The sequence below is a fragment of the Grammomys surdaster genome, unplaced genomic scaffold (assembly GCF_004785775.1).
Source record: "Grammomys surdaster isolate TR1022 unplaced genomic scaffold, NIH_TR_1.0 251, whole genome shotgun sequence".
NCBI classification, from domain to species: Eukaryota; Metazoa; Chordata; class Mammalia; order Rodentia; family Muridae; genus Grammomys; species Grammomys surdaster.
This window is the reverse complement of record NW_021604692.1, coordinates 897,432-905,703: the sequence shown is the minus strand read 5'-3', so window position 1 is coordinate 905,703 and position 8,272 is coordinate 897,432. Positions and strand designations below refer to the sequence as shown.

At 46.2% G+C, this 8,272-nt stretch overlaps 1 protein-coding gene across 3 annotated transcripts in view; it reads right to left on the bottom strand.

Moving 5' to 3' along the window:
• The window catches only part of Sdcbp2 (syndecan binding protein 2), a 20,985-nt gene extending 14,580 nt beyond the window's left edge, over window positions 1-6,405 (bottom strand). The window contains exons 1-2 of one of the 3 annotated variants that reach the window (XM_028774939.1): window positions 5,934-6,405; window positions 3,228-3,285 (exon numbers count right to left, since the gene is read on the bottom strand). The gene's annotated coding sequence lies outside the window, so the exon portion shown is untranslated. Of the gene's footprint in view, window positions 1-3,227; window positions 3,286-5,933 lie in introns of those variants that run through there. The other 2 variants (XM_028774938.1, XM_028774940.1) reach the window with 2 other exon arrangements.
• Window positions 6,406-8,272: the final 1,867 nt, after the last annotated feature.

Here is an 8,272-nt window from a genome sequence, read left to right as displayed (position 1 = left end):
TTTATTTTATTTTATTTTATTTTATTTTATTTTATTTTATTTTATTTTATTTTATTGGTTTTTCGAGACAGGGTTTCTCTGTGTAGCCCTGGCTGCCCTGGAACTCACTCAGTAGACCAGGCTGGCCTCGAACTCAGAAATCCGCCTGTCTCTGCCTCCCAAGGGCTGGGATTAAAGGCGTGCGCCACCCCTGCCCGGCCTAGGTTTATTATTATTGTCATGAAACACCATGACAACTTGGTGAGGAGAGGATTTATATGACTTACATATTCTGAATCATAGTCTGTTGAGGGAAGTTAAGGTAGGAACTCAAACCAAACAGGAACCTGGAGGCAGGAGCTGATGCAGAAGCCATAGAGTACTGCTTACTGGCTTGCTTCTCGTAGCTTACTCAGCCTGTTTTCTTATAGCACTCAGGAACATCAGCCCAGGAGTGGTCCCCCCAACAATGGGGGTAGGACCTCCACACCAACCACTAATTTAAGAAAATGCTCTACAGGTTTGCCTATAGCCAGATCTTATAGAGGCATTTTCTCAGTTAAGGGTCCCTCCTCTCAGATGACTGTAGCTTCTGTAGACATAAAACCAGCCAACACACACAACAGTAGCTCCTGTGGAACCTAGCTTATACTTCCTGAATCTTCTCTGGAATGGAATTGGTAACCTGAAGGCCAGATGAAAATAAATTGTATTTGACCTTGCAGAATACATAACAATTTGCTACTTAAATACGAAATTACAGGTGCTACATTTAACAGATTCCTGAAGAACAGAAAGCTTTGGCAATTGAAGATTCAGGTGAACAGCCACAGACTCCAGTGTGCATGGTCCCACCACTCTCCATTGTGTCCTTCACCAAGGCGACTTTCATTGGAAATGAGTTCCAATAAATTTGTTTGCAAATTTTGTTTATTTATTGATTGGTTGGTTTTTCAAGATAGAGTTTCTCCTTATAGCCCTGGCTGTTGTGTTCCAATAGGTTTCTGTTTGCAAACTTTTTCTTTCTTTCTTTTCTCCCTTCCTTCCTTCCTTCCTTCCTTCCTTCCTTCCTTCCTTCCTTCCTTCCTTCCTTCCTTCCTTTCTTTTCTTTCTTCCTACCTACCTACCTACCTACCTACCTACCTACGTTTTTTTGATACAGAGTTTCTCCTTGTAGCCTGGCTGTCCTGGAACTCACTCTGGAGACCATTCTGGCCTCACAGAGATCGACCTGGCTCTGCCTCCCGAGTGCTGGGATTAAAGGCATGCACCACCACCACCACCACCAAACCTGCTTTTGTTTGTAGTTTTGACCTTATTCCCCAGTTTCATATCTTTCCATGTGTCCTTCCCCAACCCGTACTTTCAACAGCTGCCACAAAGAGATACTTTCGGGTAAAGGAAAGAATCTCACTGTTTTTGTTCTCTCAGTCTTGGAGAGTATTGCTCCCTCTGTCTAGCATACCGTCTGAGTCACACTCTCTGCTCCTTGCCTAGCTCATGCCAAATAATCCTCAAGTCTAAAAGAGGATCCTTCTCATAGGATGCCTGATCTGATTTGAACCCTATAGTGCTCGCCCTATGTCTTTACTCCTGCTAATCCACTAATCTTCTAGTTGATTCTACTTGTCTAGCTGTTTTGTTAAATTGGGAGGCCCAAGAGGGGCTTCTCATTGGCTGCAGAACTCCTCAAATGTCATGCATAGAGGAGAATACAATACAATATATTTGGCCTTTCTACTTCTCCCTTAGTAAAGCAAAGTTCTGATACTTCAAGACCGCTACAGTTCCTTGTCCTAGGCTAGCTTTGGGGGCAGGAATGAGGACCCTAAGACAAGAATTTCCTAGGGGCAGGAAGTGTATGATTCTAATCTCCTTTTAGATCAACTACAGGAAAAGACCCCTTCACCTGGGGCCTGCCCTACAATGTATACCTTCCCGGAGACTTTTAACCTTGACATAACGCCCAGCAATTACCATCTACCAAATTATGCTTTGCCATCAGTATGCACTACGCGGATATGAACCTAGGAGGCCACCTGTATTCTTTTTTCTAACAGTGCAGCAAAGGAGCAGGTGCGTTTTGCAATTGCCCTCTGAGAGAAAACAGGCTCAGAGACCCACTTCCAGGAATACTTTCATCACTGCCTTTACAAGGAATGGTGAATATTCTTTTACAGCAAACTGCTGTCCTTCCCCTCACTACAAGGCATCCTTGCCTGGGCAGTAACTCAAGATGAATCCCAACCCATTTCTTTCCTTTAAAAACGAGAGCACGCATTTTTTCTGCACTGAGTACCCGGGAGAGACTCAACTGTCCAAGGCTGATCCTCTGTACGCCCCTACGTCACGTGATTCCGGGATCCCCCCCACCCCCAAACTGCCCACACACTCCCCCATCCTGGGGCTCAGAACGTAACCGGAAGCTGCGTCTCCGCTTGTGGTCTATAACGCCTGCGCAGAAATCCTACTTAGCGGCGTGTGGTGCTTACGACGCATGTGCACCAAGCCTACTTGCGTGCGGTTCAGGGTGGGGCGTGTGTTCCCAGGATGCCCCACGGCGGCTGCGGAGTCACCTTGACAACCTTTTCCCCGGGAGTTGCAGAGTGTTCCTGCGCCCAGCGTTAGGTTTTCCAAAGAGGCCAGCAATGCAGTGGAATATGCGACCGGAAGACCAGCCTGCCTCTGCAGCCGTCCTCATGCGTACCTAAAGAGACTTAGAGCCCGCGGTTCTTCCGAGGGCCCCTTGTGGGTCTTAGCTCGTCAGACCCTTTGACTTACTCCGCACCGAGGCAACAATGGGTGGGAGAAGAGAGCAGAGTCGACACCCCGCCCCGCTGCTCATTCTGAAAAGATCCCCTTTTGATTTAGAAGCGCTTTCAAGCCCCTAGGTATTGCTTCGGTGTCATGCTCTCAGGATTCCGGCATGGGGCTGACTCTTGACCTGCCGTGGTTGAAAATGCAGGCGCACCAACCACCAGTGCTGGAACCATTGGGCGTCTGCTGCCTAGGGAAGTGGACTTGGCTGAGGGATTAGACCACTCATCCTTTATAAAGGACTCAGACAATGAACTCCTTAGGATGCAGGGGAAAAGCGTGAAAATCAAGGAAACCTCCAAGACCGGCCTGTGGCCATGAAGGATGGAACGTTTAAGCCAGAGTAGAGTGTGCTATTCCTGGATAGGGAGGCGAAGGCATACATTCCACCTGGTTTTTGTTTTGTTTGTTTGTTTGTTTGTTTATATTACCTTCAGGAGATTACCTTGAAGTTTTCCCAAATCTTGACTGCAGCCCCACCAAATACACCTACGAATTAAACCAGAAATCTGGGAGTTACCCTCAGATCTTGCCTTTACCTGTTGGTGAAACCATATCCAGCTCTTTACATCAGAATTAATGTCGGACTTGAACATGACTTTAAACATTTCATGACTGACCCCTGGTGGACATGTCTCTATCCTCACCCCCATTTAGTCACTGCAGTCCCTTCATTTCAAGTAGCTTGCTGATTCTAAAACTCAGCCTGCTAATCCATGCCTGCACGCCTTGGCAGTGCTGTTCCCTCTGCTTTTAATGCCATCCACAGTTCACGTGAATTGTTCAGTTCTAAGCCTGCCCCTAAACCCTACACCCACACGAACCCCAAGGAACTTCGTATTTGCTAGTCCTTATTCATGCTACACATATTTAGGAAGTGCCTACTCTGAGCCAGGCCTGCATTTCCTAGATTGAAATTCCGCCATGCCGTGTTGGTTTGCCTGTCATCCTCACTAGCCAGTGTGAAATGCCAAGCCCTGTGTCTCCGTAAAGTAACAGAAGAAAAGCAGACACAGGGAAGAGAATCCTGAAAACTTAGTGTGTAGGTAGCTATTTCCTCTCAATTCAAACAACAGTCCTCCTAGGAGGGAGTGGGAGGCCTATGAGAGTCGGGAGCCTAAAGGAGCACAAAAGACTCTGAGCTCAGAAAGCTGATTCACAAAGCCCTCCCCAGGGTTATATAAGCAGTGAACAATTGCGAGGGGAGAGAAGGTTCTTCTGGAGAGCTATTTGCAGTCATCACCAATGCTGGGGTGAACTGCCTGACTCACCTAGGCTCCTTTAACCCTACTAAACTCCTTGCTTTACCACAGTGGACACGGACTATTTTAGTTCAGCAGTTCTCAACCTGTGGGTTGCAAACCCTTTGGGATTGAAGGATCCTTTCACAGAGATCACCCAAGACCATCAGAAAACAGATATTTACATTATGATTCACAACAGTAGCAAATTTACAGTTATGAAGTAGCAACAAAATTTACGGTTGTGGGGGTCACCACATGAGGAATTGTATTAAATGTCACAGCATTAGGAAGGTTGAGAGCCACTGTTTTAGTTGGTCTGTTGTTGGTTCTTTGAGGTGACTAGATGTTTGTATACGTCTCTCCAGAAATGTCACCTGGCACCTTGATAAGCATTCTTCCAGTTACCACCTGTAGAAAGTGTCAGAAGGGAAACTCCAGACCTAGTGAGGTACACATAAAGTAGTCTGACAACACAAGACAGTTCCTGCAGGGAGTTGACTCTCTGAAGGGAACCCATCCAGTCCTTGCTCCCAGGGACTTCCCTCAATATCTTTCCATCCCAGAGCTTTCTACACTCCTTTGTATTGTAAGCAATAACAACACTCACAGTATATTAGTAGCCAGGCTCTGGGGAATCAGCAGGGCTGGAAAAGGGCCCATTAGCCCCCAATCGGAATGTAAAGAATAAGAATGCTTTGTCCCACACTGCTGGAGCTCTGGGCTCCCACTTGTTCCTGTGGACAGCTAATCTATCCTCCAGAAAACAGAAGCGTGGGTTAACGTGATGGAGTAATAGCTTCTGTAAGGCCAAATTAGCCCAGGAATCCGGTGAATCGACAAGGGGGAGGCTGTTGCTAAGCCACAAGCATGTACCTCCTCCTTCTAGGACTATACTGTACCAGAGGGAACAGGACTCAGGAAATTGTTCTCCCAGTGAAGGTCCAGGGGAGGCAGAACAGAAAGCCAGGGCTTTAGAGAGAGGCTCAACCTCCTGCCTGCCTCTGACTGTGAGAGCAAAGAGTGGGCTAGGCTCTATGTCATTTATTTCATAACAACAGTAAAATAACACTTACTTTCAGCACAGAGTTATCCAGGCATGGACTATTTAAATGAGTTATGCATGGAGACCATTAGCACAGTGCCTATCGCAAATAGGCAACTCCATAATACCTGTCTGCTCATCCCACTTATGACGCCTCCTAAGTCCAGGTACTGTTTTGAATGCCCACAATAAGAAGTGAACACTCTTTGATGAAATTATCACCTTTTGATGTAGGGACTTTGTAGTGAAGAGCTGGGTTAAAAAGCCCCAAGACGTTATGGGCTGTGTCAGGTGGTGGGAAGAAAATGAAGTGGCATGAGAGTGGAGGGTGGCAGTGGGATTAGGGGAGCCTTGTCGTGGAGCTGAGAGACATTTAAGTAACAGCTTAAAGAACTGGGTGAGCAAGAACATTCCAGGGAGACAGGGCCTACTGCACAGATCCTGAGGTGAGCATACCCTCAGTGTTCAGAGGACTCTGAGGAAGAAAACCAGAGAAGACAGGAGAGGCTCAGATCCTAGAGGAGCTCAAAGGTCTTGGTGAGAATTTTGGCCCTTCTTGAGTAACGAGACACTGGGGAAGTCAGAGCACCAGAGAGTCATAGCCTTCAGTCTTCTGGCCAATGGACGTAGGACAGACTAGAGGTAAAGTGCATAAAACCATACATCCTTCAGACCCTGCCTTGAATCAGAAAAGGAAAGCTTTGTTCTCGTTTCATTCTAAGAGTGAAGCAAATTAAAAGGCTACCTAGGAAGTCCTAGAAAGTCCTAGAAGACAGGACAAGGGAGGAAAAGAAATTGGTTGTGGGGTCCTGTTTAGCTCCTTTATCCCAGCCAATATAGACTGTTCTTACCTGCTGGCTCCAGACTCTGTACTCTTCTCCAGCCACTGCAGCCTCCTGAGATGTGCTGGTGGCCTGTGTCCCAGTTAGGTTCCTGCTCTGGGAAGGGTGGTGCCTGCCCCTTGTTCAGCTGACTCACTGTGGGCTGGGATGGGCCCAGGTTACCTGTGTGGCTCGGTAAACATAGCAATCACCCACATAAGGCCTTTGCCTGAGTCTAGATTCAGAGGTGGGGCTAAAGGGTAAAGCTGATTTGAGTAAGATAGTGTAGAGATGGGGGCAAACTAGGGCTACTTGGCCCTATGAGGAAGTCAGCACGGACTGTAGAGGCCTCACCCTGCCAATAAGCAAAGTCAGTTAACTAGAGAGCAGTGAGATCGATGGCCTGGGTCTTAAAAGGTGGCCATACTTTGTAACTTAGTATATTTCTGAGAAATGTATTACAATGCAGTCTCTGGATCCATCACTGTGTTTCTTTTAGTAAAACCAATCTAGAAATCCCATATTCCTGACATTGGTTAAAGGAGTCACCAATCTATAGACGATGACACAATTATTAAATCACTTCAAGAAGGTACCAAGGGGAAATATAGTAACAAGACTGAGACAGTGAATAACCACCACTGAGGTCATACCCTCTGATTTTGTTTTCAGAAAAATGTGTACTGCAGAAAGCCTAGGAAGCCCCAACCCCTCTCCTGCCCTCTTTCGTTCCTTCTGAGATGCTAGGGACCAAGTCTCACACTCCTAAGAAAATACTGCCTGACATCTCCAGATCCTGGTGAGCTTTTCAGTTTGTACTTTTGTTAGATTCCAATAATGGTAGAAAATTGTGTGTGCATATGAAGGTCAGAGATTGATCGTCTTCCTCTATTCCCCTCCACCTTAGTTTTAAGACAAGAGTCTCTCACTGAACCTAGTGCTCACCATTTCAGCTAGACTGGCTGTTCAGCAAGCCCCTGGGATCTGTCTCTGCATCTGTGGTGCAAATGTGCTACTGTTCACAACTGTCATGTGGGTGTGAAGGGGTCCTCAGATATGCATAGCCAGCACATCACTCATTGAGCCATCCCTCCAACCTTGGTTATCATTTTCCTAAGAAAGCAGTAAATGTTTTTTGTTTTCTTAAATCTAATTGGTAATCAATCTCCTGGAAGAATTATGGAACTGTGTTGATATTGGACAGGGTTTCCTTTCATCATTTTTTTTTTAAAGCTGACTCTATACGTAGCCCTGGCTGTCTTAGGCATTGAAGACATAGAGATCTGCCTGCTTTTGCCTCCCAAGTGCTAAGTTTAAGGTGTGTGCCACCAAGTCCAGCTCTATTGTCTTAATTCTTGAAGCTTTTGAATGAATATTTAACCCACTAATCATATGAAAGTCAAGTTAAAAAGAAAAACTCCTGATGGGTATAATTGGATGATGTTGTCTAGGAGGGACCCAGGAGTCATGTGCTAGGAAATCCCCTAAGGAATGACACAGTGTGCCCACTCAAGGTGGGGTAGGTATCAGGGATGCTGGCCAGGCAGGCTCACAGCACAGTTCCCATGATGAGCCTGGCAGGATTGTACCAACAGCAGATCCTGAGACACTGCCTGCCTGTGAGGAGCCCACAGCCCAGAGTGCCAACAAAGAACACATCTCAGAAATGGTGACATCCTTGTTCATGTGGCCTTTTGTCTCTGACTGAGAATCATCTTGTATTGCTCATGTGTCCCAAAGGCTGAAAAGTCAACCCTTGGTTAACTGAAGGCAAGGCCTACATATTAGATCTATAAAAAAGATGTTCTCACAACTAATGTTGAAACCAGTGCTGTGACCAGGACTTACTTCTGTTTTATAGACTTGCACGAATAACTAACAAGTTAAAACACTGGTGGCCAAACATTCATTTAAAAACTCCCCATCAGCAATGTGGCAGCTCAGTGCCTGAGAAAGCAGCTACTGCAACCTTCCCCTGGGTCCATGGCTTGTCCAGAATCCTCTGTTCACATGGAGGCTGCAGCCTGCATCTTTCACCTGAAGTTGATCTATGAGATAATGTCCCTGTGCTTCCATGTTGACAGACTGTTGTGACTTTGTTTTTCAAGACAGATTTTCTCGATGTAGCCTTGGCTGTCCTGGAACTTAACTCTGTAGACCAGGCTTTCCTTAAACTCAGAGATCCACTTGCCTTTGCCTTCTGAGTGCTGGGATCAAGAGTCTGTGAGCTCCTTAACCCTGGGGCCTAGGTTCCTGCCTAGGAAGTACTTAAAAAAATACATGTCCCTCCTAGAAAAAAAACAACTACAGTTAAAAACTTAAATATCCACCCATACTTAAAAGGTTTGGTTGGGTTATCAGAGCTAAGT